Source organism: Neolamprologus multifasciatus, chromosome 22 (genome assembly GCF_963576455.1).
Source record: "Neolamprologus multifasciatus chromosome 22, fNeoMul1.2, whole genome shotgun sequence".
NCBI lineage: Eukaryota > Metazoa > Chordata > Actinopteri > Cichliformes > Cichlidae > Neolamprologus > Neolamprologus multifasciatus.
In genome coordinates, this window is record NC_140459.1 from 28,396,914 (window position 1) to 28,413,307 (window position 16,394).

At 40.1% G+C, this 16,394-nt stretch overlaps 1 protein-coding gene across 1 annotated transcript in view; it reads right to left on the bottom strand.

Moving 5' to 3' along the window:
• The window catches only part of LOC146493677 (CMP-N-acetylneuraminate-beta-galactosamide-alpha-2,3-sialyltransferase 1-like), a 45,165-nt gene extending 34,602 nt beyond the window's left edge, over nucleotides 1–10,563 (bottom strand). The window contains exon 1 of the mRNA XM_085149053.1: nucleotides 10,485–10,563. The gene's annotated coding sequence lies outside the window, so the exon portion shown is untranslated. The remainder of the gene's footprint in view (nucleotides 1–10,484) is intronic.
• Between the last annotated feature and the right edge of the window lie 5,831 nt (nucleotides 10,564–16,394).

Consider the following 16,394-nt stretch of genomic DNA (forward strand, 5'->3'; position numbering starts at 1 on the left):
CTTCTCAATGTTAACAGATATTTGATAAAGTTTTCTGCTTTTATTGTAACTACCATGGTTGATTGCTTTCTGCAAACTGAGAAACCCATCGCTGAGAGGTGAGAGATGATGGAACAGAAGCTTTCTACACCCAATGATACAAATGGACAAATTCAGCAGAGTGAGAAAGAGAAGCAGAAAAATAAAAAGTTCAAAGTGCTGCAAAGAGTTATACATTTAGAAAGTGTGTAGAAAGTATTTTCTAATAATGTCATGTCTCTATATCATCTCTCTCCTGTTAGAGCCTCTCACACAAAAAACATCAGCCTGTTTAATACTCTGATATCTTTAACATGTTAACAAAATTATATTGCAAAAAACTTCTTATGCAATAAAAGAATATGCATTTAATCTCCTAAGACCGGAACTCTTTCATGGCATTCATTTTTAATTTCTCTTTGCTATTTGGGCGGATTGGGAACTGATTGATGTAAAAACAAAGAATTCGTTTTTCTTTGGGGGGTTTTTGAGAAAAATTAGATCCACATATGATGACATTCATTTTAAATTTCCATAGAACACTGGTAGTATAATGTCCTTGTAAGTTATATCAGGCCCTTGTAGAGCAAAATTTAGTATTTTGGTCAGTAGTTCCCAAACTAGCATACACGTACCCTTGGAGGTACGCAAGTGGCTGTAGGGGGTATGCGGGTTGGGGTTGGAGTGGGAATCAAAAATTTTAAAAGCCGAAGTTTTATGTGGCTATCAAATACATGACTATATACCACCCTCTGGTGTTCAGCAAAACAATAGCTCTGAGGGGCGCTATGGAGCCGCGGACCAAGATGGCAGCATAACGTGGTTGCTCCGTGTAACCTGCATTAAAAACCCAGAACAACCCAAAACTGGAAACTTAACTGCTATTGGAAAATGTCAAAAACGACTAATCTCAAGGACTGTGATATTTTCACCCGAAAACGCGGTTCCCAAAAACCAGTTAAAACCGATATTTTGGCAACGCCTGAAAACAGCGAGGGAGCTGCTAGCGCTAGTAGCATGGGTGACCTTAGCACGGTGTTAGCTGAACTTCGGTCGTTGCGCTCCGAGTTTAGTGTATTCGGAACTAAACTGGACAGCATAGATAACCGTATGGGCGAAATGACGAAGTCAGTTGCTGCATTGGAGACAAACATGACGGAGGTAAAGCAAAATGTTGCTGCAAATGCTACACAACTGGAGGAAGCTGAAAATAGAATAATGTCGGCAGAGGAGCTCCTGGGAAAGAGCGTGGCCGATCTCAGCAATGCCATGAAGCGGATATCCTACCTGGAGGCAAAAACCGACGACCTGGAGAACTGGGGCCGAAGGAAGAACCTGCGGCTATTTGGCCTCCGGGAGGGTGCCGAGGGTCAGCGGCCACTGCTGGAGTTTATAAGGGAGATGTTACCGCGCTGGCTTGAGACCGACAGATCGTTCGTTATTGAGAGGGCTCACCGCACCCTAGCACCTCCAAAGCCAAACCAATACAGAGCTGTCCTTATCCAATTCCTGAACTTCCAAGATCGGGAGTTTGTTTTCCGCTCCACAAAACACAGTAACATCGAGCACAACGGAAACAAACTCTTTTTTGCCCAAGATTTCTCAGCTGAGACCATCCGGCAGCGAACCGAGTTCAACGCGATCAGAAAAGTGTTTGCCGACGAAGGAGTGTTCCGCGGTTTTCAATATAATCCATGCAAGATGAGGATCCTCCACGATGGGAAGATACGCCTGTTTTCATCTCCAAAGGAGGCCAAGGATTTCCACCGTAGACACACTGGACAGGACTAACTGTAGCGGTGAGCGTTTCACTCCCTGAACTGCAGAATCAGCTGCTCATAACTAATAGACGAGCTGTAAAAATCTGTATTTTCGCTCAGTTATAATATTTGGCTTTTTGCTACTAATTGACCTGCCATGTTATTGGACACAGGAAGTTTTTTTTTTCTTTTTTAGAGCTTGAAAATTTTCCATTACGTTTTAATAACGCCACTACAAACGTAATTTTTTGTTTGTTTGTTTTTCCTTTTTCTCTCTTTCTCCCTCTTGAACACAACAATGTTACCTACTTTGGTTAAACTTTTATCCTTTCAAGTGGGATTCTGTAAGTTACAAAAAGGACACTGCCATGGAATTATTCTAATTTAGTGGCAAGTATGGGTTTGTTATGTTTATGTTATGTTTGAATATGGTGTATGCATGGTTGACGGACACCACTGTTGCTTTAGTTGGGTTGGGTTCTTATAGTTCAGCTATTCCCCTTTGTAGTGGAATAGCACAGCCCCTAGTTTACTACTCTGAGTAAGGGAAGGGGGGGAGGGGGGCTTTAAGTGTTATGGGTCAATGCCAGGGTTTTTTTTCTCTATTTATTTCTCTATTTTATTTTATTCTAAGTTTACTTGTCACTTTTGTTTACTCGACATCAGCATCACGTGTTGTTATCTTAATATTACAGAATGAAAACTCCAAGTATGGACCAACTAAACACCCGCAATATCTCTGACATAAAAGTCACTAGTTGGAATGTCCGGGGTCTCAGGAAACTAATCAAACTGAAACAGGTTATAAGCAGGATCAAGCAATTGAAATCAAAAATAGTTTTTCTTCAAGAAACACATCTGACAGACTGTGAACTAAAGTCTGTGAGGAACAGATGGCCTGGCCAGGTGATCCACGCATCATACAATAACTATGCAAGAGGTGTAATTATTTTGATTCATAGAAGCATACCATTCCAAATGACGAAAATAATAAAAGACCCTGCTGGTAGGTACGTAATCACTCAGGGTACCATTCTTTCTATTACTTTAAACTTGGTGAGTCTCTATGGCCCAAATGAAAATAAGCCCAAATTTTTTGAAGATCTGTTTCTTACTGTATCTGCTTTGCAAGGACTGTATATAATTGGAGGAGACTTTAACTGTACTCTCAATCCGAGTATGGACCGCTCAACAGGTTCAGATACATATAAAGCACAAACTAGACAACTAATAAATCAATTTATATCAGATATCAACTTGGTAGAAGTGTGGAGAGAACAAAATCCTGATAAAATAGAATTCTCCTGTCATTCAAGTATACATAAATCCCGCTCACGTATAGATTACTTCCTTGTCTCAAGAGAACTTTTATCAAGGATCAAACAGTGTCAGTATGATAGCATAGTGATCAGTGATCATGCAGCTATCTCACTGGGTATCCATCTAGGAAAGTTCATCCATAACCCCCCTCACTGGCGGTTTCAAACAAAATGGCTGCAGAATCCTGAATTTGTTAAATTTATAGAGGAGAAAATAGAAAATTACTTTGAGTTAAATACAGATCAAACTTGTGCCTCAGTGAGATGGGAAGGATTCAAAGCATATATTAGAGGTGAAATTCTTAGCTTTACGAGTACAAAGAATAAACAGCAAAGAAAGCGAATGGAAACCCTGGATAAACAGATTAAATCTTTGGAATTAGACTTAAACGTTAGCGACGACTCAACAAAACAAAGTGAGTTGCTACGTCTGAGAACTGAATACAATAAATTATCATCTGATGCAGCAGCAAAAAGTCTAATGTGGCTGAAGCAATCTTATTATGACCAAGGGGAGAAAGCAGGTAGACTTTTGGCATGGAGAATTAAGAAAATGCAGAGTGAAAGAGCAATTAATAGTATAAAGACCTCTTCAGGGAATGTAACAGTAGACCCATTGGAAATTAATGACAGCTTTAGAGAATTTTATGAAAAATTGTATAAATCAGAATGTGCTCAAACCTCAGAAGAACAGGACATATTCTTAGATCAACTTCAGTTTCAGACGTTAACAGAAAACACAAAGCAGGAATTAGACAGACGTCTAACTACTGAAGAGATATCACAGGCTATCAAAAGCATTAACAGTGCTGGCCCAGGTGCCAAAATCTGGCACCTGGGCCAGATGGCTTTCCAATTGAATTTTATAGAACTTTCCAAGACAAATTATTAATTCCACTTTTTAACATGTATGAAGAAGCGTATCAAAATGAAGCTCTCCCACCCACTCTGAGACAGGCAATGATTACTTTGATACTGAAACCTGGCAAACCCCCTGCAGAGCGTTCATCATTTAGACCAATAAGTCTGATGGGGGTTGACACTAAAATACTTTGTAAAGTTTTAGCAAGGAGATTAGACCCCTATATATCACATTTAGTTCATAATGATCAAAATGGCTTTGTGCCAAAACGTCAAGGGTTTCACAATATAAGAACAGTTCTAAATATAATTCACGAGAAATCTGATGCTAAAGATACAGCATTATTATCACTTGACGCTCGTCAAGCTTTTGACAGGATAGAGTGGTCATATTTATTTACTGTTCTCTCAAGATATGGATTTGGAAACAATTTTCTCAAATGGGTTAAACTTTTGTATACAAATCCCAAAGCTAGTGTTTTAACAAATAACATAGTTTCTAACCCTATCACATTGGAGCGTTCCACTCGCCAGGGGTGTCCATTATCTCCAATGCTATTTATCTTAGCTATAGAACCCCTGGCGATGACAATTAGAATGAGAACTGACATATTTGGTGTCCAGTTAGGAGATCAGGAGCATAGATTGGCTCTGTATGCTGATGACCTGATAGTGTTTCTGACTAGGCTGTCCATTAGTATACCAAAATTAATGCAACAAATGGAGTTATTCGGACAATTCTCTGGCTATAATATAAATGATTCAAAATCCTCAATCCTATTTCTGAACAAAGATGAAAGGCTAAATCCTATTATACAAACCCCGTTTATTAATGCAAAAGAAGGATTTGTGTATCTTGGAGTTAAAATCACCCCAGACATTGATACCATTGTAGCAACAAATTATGATCCTCTGATTAGTGAAGTGGAGGAATCTCTAAATAAATGGATGACAATGCCCATATCAGTGATTGGCCGTATAAACATGATTAAAATGAATATATTGCCCAGATTTTTATATCTCTTCCAGTCACTTCCTCTGCCTCTTCCAAAAGAATTCTTTGATAAGCTAAATGGTATCTTTAATAGATTTATTTGGAATAATAAAAAACCTAGACTAAGACTTCGCTTGTTGTACCTACCATATGAAAGAGGGGGGTTACAACTCCCTAATCTTAGACTGTATTACTGGTCTGCACAACTGCGCTCAGCCATGTTCTACTTTTCCACTGAGACACCCCCGGCCTGGTTACAAATTGAACAAACATCAGTAACAAATCTTCAGTTAAATCTGTATTTATATTCTGCAAGCCTGAGCAATTTAAAAAAAATGACAAATAACCCTTTTTTAAAAAACACAATAGATGTTTGGTATAGGGCCCATCAGTATATGGGTGATAAGTCTTCTATCTCTCGTTTTTCACCTATTTAGGGCAACACATGTTTTAAAGCAGGAAGAGCTGATGGGGGTTTCAAAATCTGGGCAGATAAAGGTGTACAGACGGTGGCAGATCTTTATAAGGATGGCAACCTTCTTACATTTGATCAGCTATGCCAAATATACAGCATCTCCAAAAAACATTTTTTTAAATATCTACAAGTTAAACATTTCATTATGTCAAAATATAAACAGATTGTATCCGAGCCACCATTATCACACTTGGAGAATGTCATACTTCAAAAGCCAGTGGGCAGAGGTCATATCTCTTCAGTTTATACAGCTCTGTTAACGCATGATAGGGAATCTGCCACTGACAAGTTGGACGCATGGAGGGCTGACATCCAAGAGGAGATACAAGAGGTGGACTGGGAAACTGCATGTTTAAAAGCCCAAAGACAATCAATTAATACAAGGATGAAACTCCTCCAATATAAGTGGTTGATGAGAACGTACATAACCCCAGTCAAACTGAATCGCTGGTCGCCTGTCATCCCAGATAGCTGCAGTAAATGTTTAGACGAGAAGGGCACTCTGCTCCACTGTGTATGGAGCTGTCCAAAATTACAGTGGTACTGGAAATTAATCACGCAAACTTTATCTAAGATTGTTGGAGTAAATATACCTGTTGGAGCAAAAATGTGTGTGTTAGGTATATATCCAAAGAACTGTAACTTTAGCACCAGACAGCTAAAATTAATTGACTTTGGCCTCCTGCAAGCTAGGCGCTTAATATCTTTGTATTGGAAGAAAGTGGATGTACCCTCAAATCATATGTGGGTGAAGGAGATGGCATCATGTATTGTATTGGAACGACTTACTTATATTGTCAGAGGAAAGGGAGTAGATTTTGAAGAAATATGGTTACCTTTAACTGAGTTTCTGAGACATTATGAAGGGAATTAATTTAGAAGGTGATACTTGGTGCTGAGTTTTGGGTTTCTTTGTGTGTGGTTTTTTTGTTTTTGTTTGTTTTGTTTTTTTTTGTTTTTTTGTTTTGTTTTTGTTTTCTTTGTTATCTGTTTCTTTGTTTTTGTTTTATTTTTTGTTCGCATCTTGCTTTGTTTGTTTTACCCATGCTGTGCATAGGTTTTGTTTTATTTTATTATTTATTTATTTTTATTATTATTGTTGTTGTTTCTTCTAATTTATATTTGTTTATTTTGGGGACTATGTTCTTTAATATAAATCTCATGTTAATTGTACTATTATTCTTTGCTTGTTCTGTAATATAAAATTCAATAAACATAATGTTTAAAAAAAACAACAAAAAAAAAAAACAATAGCTCTGACAAAATACATGGGTGTGACTTGCCCAAATGACTGACACCTAACAGTTGAAGTTGCCTCCAAGCATTCAGTGCAGCGCGAAAATGGACAAGTGGTTAACAAGAAAAAAAAAGGCCCTACCACAGAGACACCGGCCACAACAACCAATCAGCTCATATCTGACGATGCATTTTCCAGTGACAGCCCAGGTGATCAACAATGTGTTCGTCAGATTTGGATGCTAGCACGGATTTATCTGTGGTTACTAGCCAAGTGGCTAGCATAGCTGGAGCCAGTCATGTGGAAAGTGATGAAGTGTCTGATGCTGAGCGTCAAAGTGGGAGAAAGCATGACAGCTTGGACTGTAACACAACCTCATCAAAGAAGTACAAATATGATGACAATTATATTTCCTGGGGTTCACATGTATAAATATTGGTGTATTTTCCACATTTGCCACAATGTGTTATTTGTGCAAAAGTATTTTCTCAGAACTCAATGAAACCTTCACTTTTGCGCAGACATTTAGAGACAAATCATCCCCATTTGAAAAATAAACCAAGAGAATATTTTGAGCAACAGCTAAAATCACTTTCAACAAGTAAAACCTGCATTCAAGTGCCAGATCTTATGAATAAAAACAGACTACAAGTATCTTACATGGTCAGTTACAGAGTGGCGAAAAAAAACAAGAAACCCTACACTATTGTGGAGGACCTCATTCTCCCTGCTGCTTTAGATATGGTAGGGACAATTTTGGGGGAAAAGGCAAAAAAGACGATACAGTCCATTCCATTAGTGGTGGGCGGATCGATCCAAATATCGATAGTATCGATCCCAAGTCGGCATCGGATCGATACTAGCCTGGTGAGATTGATTCTTTACTTTGAGTTCTGCTTGTCTGCTATGCTGTGCTTTCGGTAAAAACGAAACAACCAGGTCGCTGGACTCACCGCTCCTGTGTCAGCGGAGAGCACTTTGCTCCCTCTCCCCCACTTTTATGTTTCGGTGTTGCACTGACATGTCAGGTGACTTAGACACTTTGGGGGTTGTTAAGTTGTTTACATATTAATTATATATATTTTTTGTTTTTGTTGTTGAGAATTTTAATTGTGATTTTTTGTATTATAGTTTATCAACAGTATTTGTTTTTATTTGTTTACTGGTTTGCGTGCACTTAAGATTAAAAAAAAAAAAAAAAGATCGCCACCACGGCAGACCCGATGGCATTTTCATGCTTCGCAGCATCATTTATTCTTACAATAATCACACGGTTGCTGTAACAGTACATTCAACGGCTTCAGCTCTCCCGCTGGCAGCCGTACACATCACCACCAAACCTGCAGCGTCATCGCAGAACACGCCCTGCCACATACCCCCCTCGCCCGTTTCACCTCACCCAGGGAGCAGGCGAGGGAATCGGCGCCCCATGCCCCAGCCCAGCGATAGGGAAGTGTCCACTCTGGCGGTTGCCCGCGCCTCCAGCGGAAGCCCCGGGGCTAGCCTGATGGCCACCACCCATATGGCAAGCAGCGGCGGCGCAGCAGCCGTGGAAGTGAGCTGGGGCTCACAGGCAGCTGGGCAGACGGCCCAGGACCATGCAGCCTGCGTGCCAAAGTGGACAGCATGCCGCCTTCAGGCGTGGCAGGACCCCCACGCACCTCGACCTCCGTCTCCAGCTTGGCAGGTCCCGCTGGCGCGCCAGCCTCCGGCTCACCCAGAGCCGCGCACTGTCCACCCTTACAGTGATCATACGGTTGCTGTAACAGTAGCCTACATTGCCAGCAGTACACATAAACACCAAAAACAAGTATCATATCGGTATCGGCGTTACTGGCCCGAATTTACTTGGTATCGGATCATACCAAAATATGCAGTATCGCACACCACTACATTCCATCATCAAACAATACTTTCTCACGGCGCATCAATGCAATGTCAGAAAATGTTTTACAGCAGCTACTTGGGATACACGGATTTGACTGGGAGACACGGAGGTGTGGTTTCGTGTGTGCAAGCAGTCGCGCCAGATGCCTCTTGGGTACACTGCAGCATCCACTGAGAGGCTCTTGCTGCAAAGGGAATACCTGTCCGTTTGAAACATGTTTTGGACACGAGTGTATAAATGGTTAACTTTGTGAAAGCCAGGCCGCTGAACTCCCGCTTATTTGCTGCGTTGTGCAATGAGATGGGCAGCGAGCATGAGACATTACTCCACACAGAGGTTCGCTGGCTATCTAGAGGGAAAGTGCTGACCCGTTTCTTTGAGCTGAGGGATGAACTTAAAGTTTTCTTCAGTAACCATCCCTTTGAGCTGTCTGAACATTTGCATGATGAAGAGTAGCCTACGTTACGTGCCTGGCTTATCTGTGTGATATATTTTCTCGTCTGAACGAGCTCAATCTCGGATTACAAGGCGTTTCTGCAACTATATTCAATGTTCAAGATAAAGTTGAGGCCATGATAAAGACGTTAAACCTTTGGAAGAACTGCATGGATACAAACAATACTGAAGTCTTTCCCGTGCTGCATGATTTTCTGCGCTCTAATGATCTCACACTATTAAAAAGTGTAAAGCGCGAATGTAACGTGCACCTTGAGGAGCTGGCGGTGCAGTTACGCCGATACTTCCCAGAGACTGATGGCTCAAATGATTGGATACGTCACCCGTTCACCGCCGTGCCTACTTCGTTATCACCGTCTGATCAGGAGTGCCTAATTGAGATCGCCACAGATGGATCTCTAAAAGTTGAACACGCTCAAAAGACCCTGGCGGATTTCTGGATAGGACTGCGCACTGAACAGCCCGCGCTGGCTAAGCGCTCTGTCAAGACTCTGATGCCTTTCGCCACCACATACTTATGCGAAAGGGAATTTTCTGCTTTAACAAACATGAAAACAAAATACAGAGCAAGACTTTGTGTGGAAAACGATATAAGACTCAGCCTTTCCCAAATTGAGCCAAACATTGAAAAGCGTGTGCCTCTGCTCAAGCACATCCATCACATTAAATAAAGTTCTGTTTAATGAAAGTTCATATATGGCCTTTATGCTCTCGACAAAACGGTGAATTCTAATAAATCTTTTGATACACTGCTAGTATTAAGTAGTAAAGTTCGTTATTAAAATTCTGTTTTAACTAAAATATATTAATAAATTCATTTGTTGGTGAGAAATAATAGACTGTGCAGTATTTATTTTTATGCATGCGGTATTGCAATGTATTTATAGACACTAATTAAGAGTCGTTCCTAGCAAGGGGTATGCGGCTGAGGGTGACATGTCTCAAGGGAAGCACTGGTCTAGACAACCCAAAATGTGATGTCCACATATGTGGACGCCAGGTCCTAGGAGGTTAATGTTATCTGTCTGATTTCAAAGTATCTGTCGCATCTGAAACATGCTGCAACTTGCAGCTGAACTCTGCACTGGTCCATCTTAACCAATATATCTGTGCAGCAACGCTAACACTGGGATTACCTAATTTGTAATATTTTTAAAACCATCTGTTTAAGCTTATTATATGTAAAAAGAACTAACAGAAATAAATAAACAAAAACACATTGAGCCATCTCCCAAAATAAAAGTACACACCCTATTTATAGTAGTGAATCATATGAGTGATCATTCTATCATATGGAAATTAGATCTGTCAATCTACTCAAGACTTTTGATACAAATTAGGACAGAAAAAGTGTGTATAGGAGCTACATTTGAGAAAAAATAAAATAGAAATAATGATAAAATGAAAACTTCATTATAACAACATAGAAAAGAGTTGTGTCGTTATAAATGTGTTGAGATCAGAAAACACACTAACCTGTTTTATACAAAGAAAGTGGAGAGAGTAGTTGTGAGATGTGATCAGTCTGCAGTCTCTTTCTTGTCTGAAAAACTTTACCTTGTGGTAAAGACTTGCAGTATCCTGCCATACTCAGAACTGCTTCCTCCTTGTGGTGAAGCCCTGTAATTATCTACAGTTTATAGATAAGTTTATATTTCTTATACACCTCCAACCATACCATTTTCGAAAATTTCAAAATAGGGTTTTGCGTCTTACCATGATTATTCACTTTTTGTGATAAAATATCAATTGGTGTGAATGGAGATGCAAGCTCTTGTTCTATTAAAATCCAATCTATATTGTTTTTCCCTGCCCAATGTTTGCCTAATCTAGCCATTTCAAAAGAGATGCTATAATACTCTATATTGGGCAGGGCTAGCCCCCCTTCTTTCTTAGGTTGGGACAGTCGATTTATGTTAATACGGGGTTTACCACCCTTCCAAAGAAAATCTTTTATCATATTATTGTAGCTTTGCAACATCCATCGCGGGATACACATAGGCAGCATTCCTGTATGGTTGTGGCACCACTCATCAGCTATTAAGTTGATGAGTGGTGCCACAACCATTTTAACTGTGTTCACTTTTCCCCACAATGTCAAATTTAGTTTACTCCATTTACCCAAGTTTTTATTGATCTTTTTTAATAATTTTCCCATACTGTTAGCCATAATATCCTCAATATTGGGGTTCAACTCAATTCCAAGATATTTCATTCCATTGTCCACCCACTTAAAGTTAAAGCCCGATATTAAGTTATGACTGCAGGCCCGGGAAACTAGCATCGCCTCTGATTTACGCCAATTAATTTTGTACCCCGAAAACAATGAATATGTATTAATCACCTCTAATAGTTTTGTGATAGAATTAGTTGGGTCTTGGTTTAATACCAGCACATCATCTGCATACAGGAATAATTTGTGTTCTCTGCCTCCCCCAAATACACCTTTAACCTCTGCATTTTCTCTGATTTGAATAGCTAATGGCTCTAAAAAATATTATAAATAGCAATGGGCTTAAATTGTATCCTTGACGTGTTGATCTGGAAATACTAAAAAAAGGAGAAAGTACCCCATTTGTAAATACAGCTGCTTCTGGACCAGAGTACATGGTTCTAATCCATCTGCAAAAGTTGTCACCTATTCCAAACCTTTCCAGGGCTGTGAACAGAAAGTTCCACTCCACCCTATCAAAAGTTTTCTGTGCATTTAAAGATATAGCCAATACAGGATTTGTGTTATTTCTATTCAGCCACAGCAGGTGTAGTAATCTCCTCATATTATCAGAAGCAGATCTATTCTTGATAAACCCTACTTGATCTTGATGAATAATTTGTGGTATTACAACCTCCAACCTTGTTGCTAAAACATTGGATAGAATTTTGCAATCCACATTGATTAAACTTATCGGTCTGTAATTACCTGGATCAGTTAAATCCTTGTCACCTTTTGGAATTAGTGATATTACTGCCTGATTAAAACTTGCAGGGAGTCGTCCAAATTCAAAGGCTTCATGTAATACTTCAGTTAGAAAAGGACATAGCAAATCTATAAATTTATGGTAAAATTCAACTGGGAATCCATCCATTCCTGGTGACTTCCCAGCTCTCATTGCACGGATAGCTTCTTTTACTTCTACCTCAGTTAGTGGAGTTTCCAATTTGTCCCTACCCTCTTGTGAGATTTTTGGTATTTTCATTTTATCAAAGTATGTACTCAGCAGATCCATACTTACTTTATTATCGGACGTGTATAAATCTTGATAAAATATTTTAAAAATTGTGTTGATCTCTGAAGAGGAAGTAACTAATTTATCATCCTTTTTAACTGCCGTAATAACATTCTGATTGTCCATTTGCTTAAGTTGTCTGGCTAATAAGCCTGCCTGTCTTCTCACCATTCTCATAGAAATTAGTTTTAAGACGAAAGAGGGCATATTCTGCTTTTTTGTTATAAATTTCATGAAGATCATATTTAAGCTGACAAATCTCTTTAAATTTATTATCATCAAATTTTCCTGCTAATTGTTTTTCCAATTTACTTATATTTTCCTCCAAAGTTTTTATTTTCTCTATTTTTCTTAGAACTATAGCTTATGCACTTTCCACGAATAAATGCCTTCAAAGCATCCCATACAATGGCTAACATTCACCTCTAAAAAAATCTTATATCCTCTTTTAGGGTTGATACAAATTTTTTGTCCTGCAATATGCTTGAGTTTAGTCTCCACCTACCCGTTCTGTTCTTTTCGACATTTAGATTTATGTGCAATTCTACTGGTGCGTGATCTGTTAAAGCAATCACACCTATGTCACAGTTTACTACTAAATGGACACATGATTTAGAAATCAAAAAATGATCTATTCGGGAACATGTCTTATGCAAATGAGAGTAAAAGCTGTATTCTCTTTCCATAGGGTGAAACAGCCTCCAAATATCTACCACACTGAGATCTTCTTTTAAAGCATCTATCGCTGTCCCACTTCTAGTACTTGAAGTTGCATTAATGGCACTTCTATCAATATATTCGTCCATCACATTATTAAAGTCTCCACCTAACAAGATCTGGCCCTTCATGTTCCCTAGCATCTTGTTAACCTCATCCATAAAATTAGGTTCATCCCTGTTTGGGGCGTAAATATTGCACAGAACGACCTGAACTCCATTAATGAGAGCCTGCAGAGCCAACACTCGCCCGTCTTCATCCCGGCTTTCCTTCAATAATACAAAGTTTAGTCTTTTATTAATAAGTATCATGAAACCACAACTCTTGCTTGATCTTGAGTTATGAAATACTTTCCCAACCCAATCCCTTTTTAATTTCAATGCTTCATTTTCAGTCGCAAAATGCGTCTCCTGGATGTATGCAATATCAGCATTATGAGACTTGAGGTAGCTAAGCACTTTTTTCCTTTTGACTGGTGTGCCACAGCCATTTATATTCCATGACACAATATTAACGTCCACATTCCCCATGACTATGCCATGTTAAGGTATCTATAAGCCTTATATCTTCCAACCCATAACCATTTAACATGTGCTGATAAGCCTGCTTGAACCAGAACATAAGTTTAAATAAGAACAGTACCTCACCTATAGAATCTCTACCAAAAAAATACAAAAATAAAAAACAACAGCCCCGTGGGCAAAACCGTCTCTGGTCCGTGATTGTCCCGTGGACAGTGAACTGCTGTCCTCCTGCTGTCCCGTCGACACCCCAGGGAGGCCGCCCCCGTCTTATGAAATTATTAACAATGCGCTCCCATGCACGTAATTTAGCTTACTAACCCCTTACTCCACCACTTCCTGAAAGTTCTCACGCATGAATTTCTCTGCCTCCTCAACGCTGTCAAAGCTCTCCTGCTGGCCTTTCCATGTTAATCGAAGTTTTGCTGGATGTGCCAGGGTGTGCTTTATCTGATGCTGCCATAGCTTCTTCATTACTGGGGAGAAAAGCTTCCTCTGCGCCGCTCGCTTCGCGGTCATATCTTCATAAAATGACAAGCGGCAGTTCTCCCACAGTATTCCTTTCTTCTGCTTAGCGGTCATGAGAACTTTTTGTCGTGCAGTGTAATGGAGAAATGTCACCAGCACGATTCGAGGTGGCTGACCAGGTCCCGGGCGTGGTCTCGTACTTCTATGGCATCTTTCCAGCTCATATTCCTTCCCTTGTAGACCTAGGCCATCCGCGAGTATCTTAATCACAGTCATAGTTAAGTCATTTATGCTGCCACCACTTTCCAGACCCTCTTCCAGACCGATAAGCCGAACATTCTTTCTGCGGTTTCTGTTTTCCTGGTCGTCTACTCGGGTCCAAAGTTTTTCAAGCTTTTTAGCGTTTTTACCATTATCTTCTGTTATGCTCCTCATTTTGTCTTCCACATCTGAAATGCGGCCCTCAGCTTCGGTCACCGTATTTGGATTGCACTTATAGCATTTTTAAATTCCACCATGTCTGACTTGATGTGAGATACATCGGCCGCAACACTAGTTAGGATAGTTCCAAGCTTAGTCATTTCGGCAAACAGGCCACTTATATCCATCTTTGGCCCTTCTTCTTGGCTAGCAGGGCCAACCTTGGCACTGCTAGCATTACTTTCCCCCGCCGCCACCATGGAGATTCGGGTTTGCACGCTCTTCCTTTTAGTTCCTGTGGCCATGTCTCTCAATAAATCCGAGGACACTGATCTAGCAAGTCACCGCAGTGAGGAAATATATTATTTGGGAGCGTTTACCTTGTTTTAAAACTAATGTAGGGTCGACGGGGGTCAGAGACTCTCTATGGCGCGGCCATTCCCAAATGCTCCATCACGTGACTCCTCCCAGTCTAATTCTTGTCAGGGTTCCTGGGTTGCTTACCCAGTATTTTCAGTTCATTCATATTCACTGTATTTTTCACTTGTTCCTGTGCCATCTCGTTCCATGTGTCATTAGCCAGATTATGTTCAGCTGTGCACTCACGGGTCTCTCATTATCATCCTCATCAGTCTGTGTATTTAAGTCTTCTGTTTCCACTTGTTCACCGTCGTGTCATTGATGTTGTCATTCCCGTGTGTGCCGTATACTCAGTCAGCCATTCAGTCAGTCTTTCAGTTGGCCAGTCAGTCAGCCATCTCATGTTCTGTTAATTCCTCCGTTCTCTACAATAAAACACCAGTCCTCACCTACCTGCAAGTCCTGCGTTTGGGTTCTTTCTTCCTCGCCTCCACACACAACCCCTGACAATTCTTCATTCAGAAATGAAATTCCAAAAGTCTCTGAGGTGAGTTTATAATCGGGGGGGGGGGGGGCCCTCCCCGAGCCAAACAACACCCGTAGAAGGCTGACTCGAGCTCCTGCGCATGCTTAGCCTCCTGCCTCACCCTCTCCTTGGGGAAGGCACAAACTGCGAACTGCTGATACCAAGCCGAGTCTGCTGGGTCCATGTTCTGTATTTCTGTCATGTGATGTGTGCAGCAGGAGAGAAGGACCCATGTGCGGACTCCAGGAGGCAAAAAGTGTATTCCAAAAACAGCTTTATTGCTGAAGATAAAATAACTAATGTGAAAATACCAGTAAACTAAACAGGCAGGCTGGCAAATGGACCACACAGTGTGAGATGAGGGAGATCGCGACACAGACCGAAGAAAACACAGGGCTTAAATACCAGTGTTGGTCAAGTTACTTGAAAAAAGTAATCAGTAACTAATTACTGATTACTTCACCAAAAAAGTAATCCCGTTACTTTACTGATTACTTATTTTCAAAAGTAATCAATTACTTAGTTACTTTTTAAAAACACGATTTACAACCTGAATAGGTGATAAAGAGATAGATCTTTCAGCCCAATTCTACTTTTTCTGCATAACCCATCATACAAAATGTAATCAAATGGAAAAGTCTATTTTTAAAACGTGTTTTATTAGTTTTAATCTTTTAACTTTATGCATCAAGCAAAAATTTTATTATATGCAACATTCTCTGACTGGAAGAAATTTGTTTAATATTTAAACCTATTTTCTGCACATTCCAGCACATAAAATTGGGGTGTTTTTTTGTGTTTACACTCACTCTTTCAAATAGATGCAAGTAAAACACAGCAGAAAATAAATAAAATCAAAGACTAGCGGTCCTTTTGCTCTATTTTCACCTGTAAAGCAGGAGTAGGGTAGGCGAGGATTACCCTGGTTTACCCAGGTGTGCTGCAGCGGTCAGTGGAAGAATCCGCGAATTTCTCTGTGAATTTCCCATTAAGTCGTAGCAGACTTGGTGCTTGCTTGGAAGTGTAGGGGGGTTTTTTCACTGTAAAAAGAAGTTTTCTTCCCACACACAACGGACGTTAATGTTTTTGTCACTTTTTATGGAATCAAACTCAAAGTAAGGTCAGTACTCGCTTTAAACGCTGCATG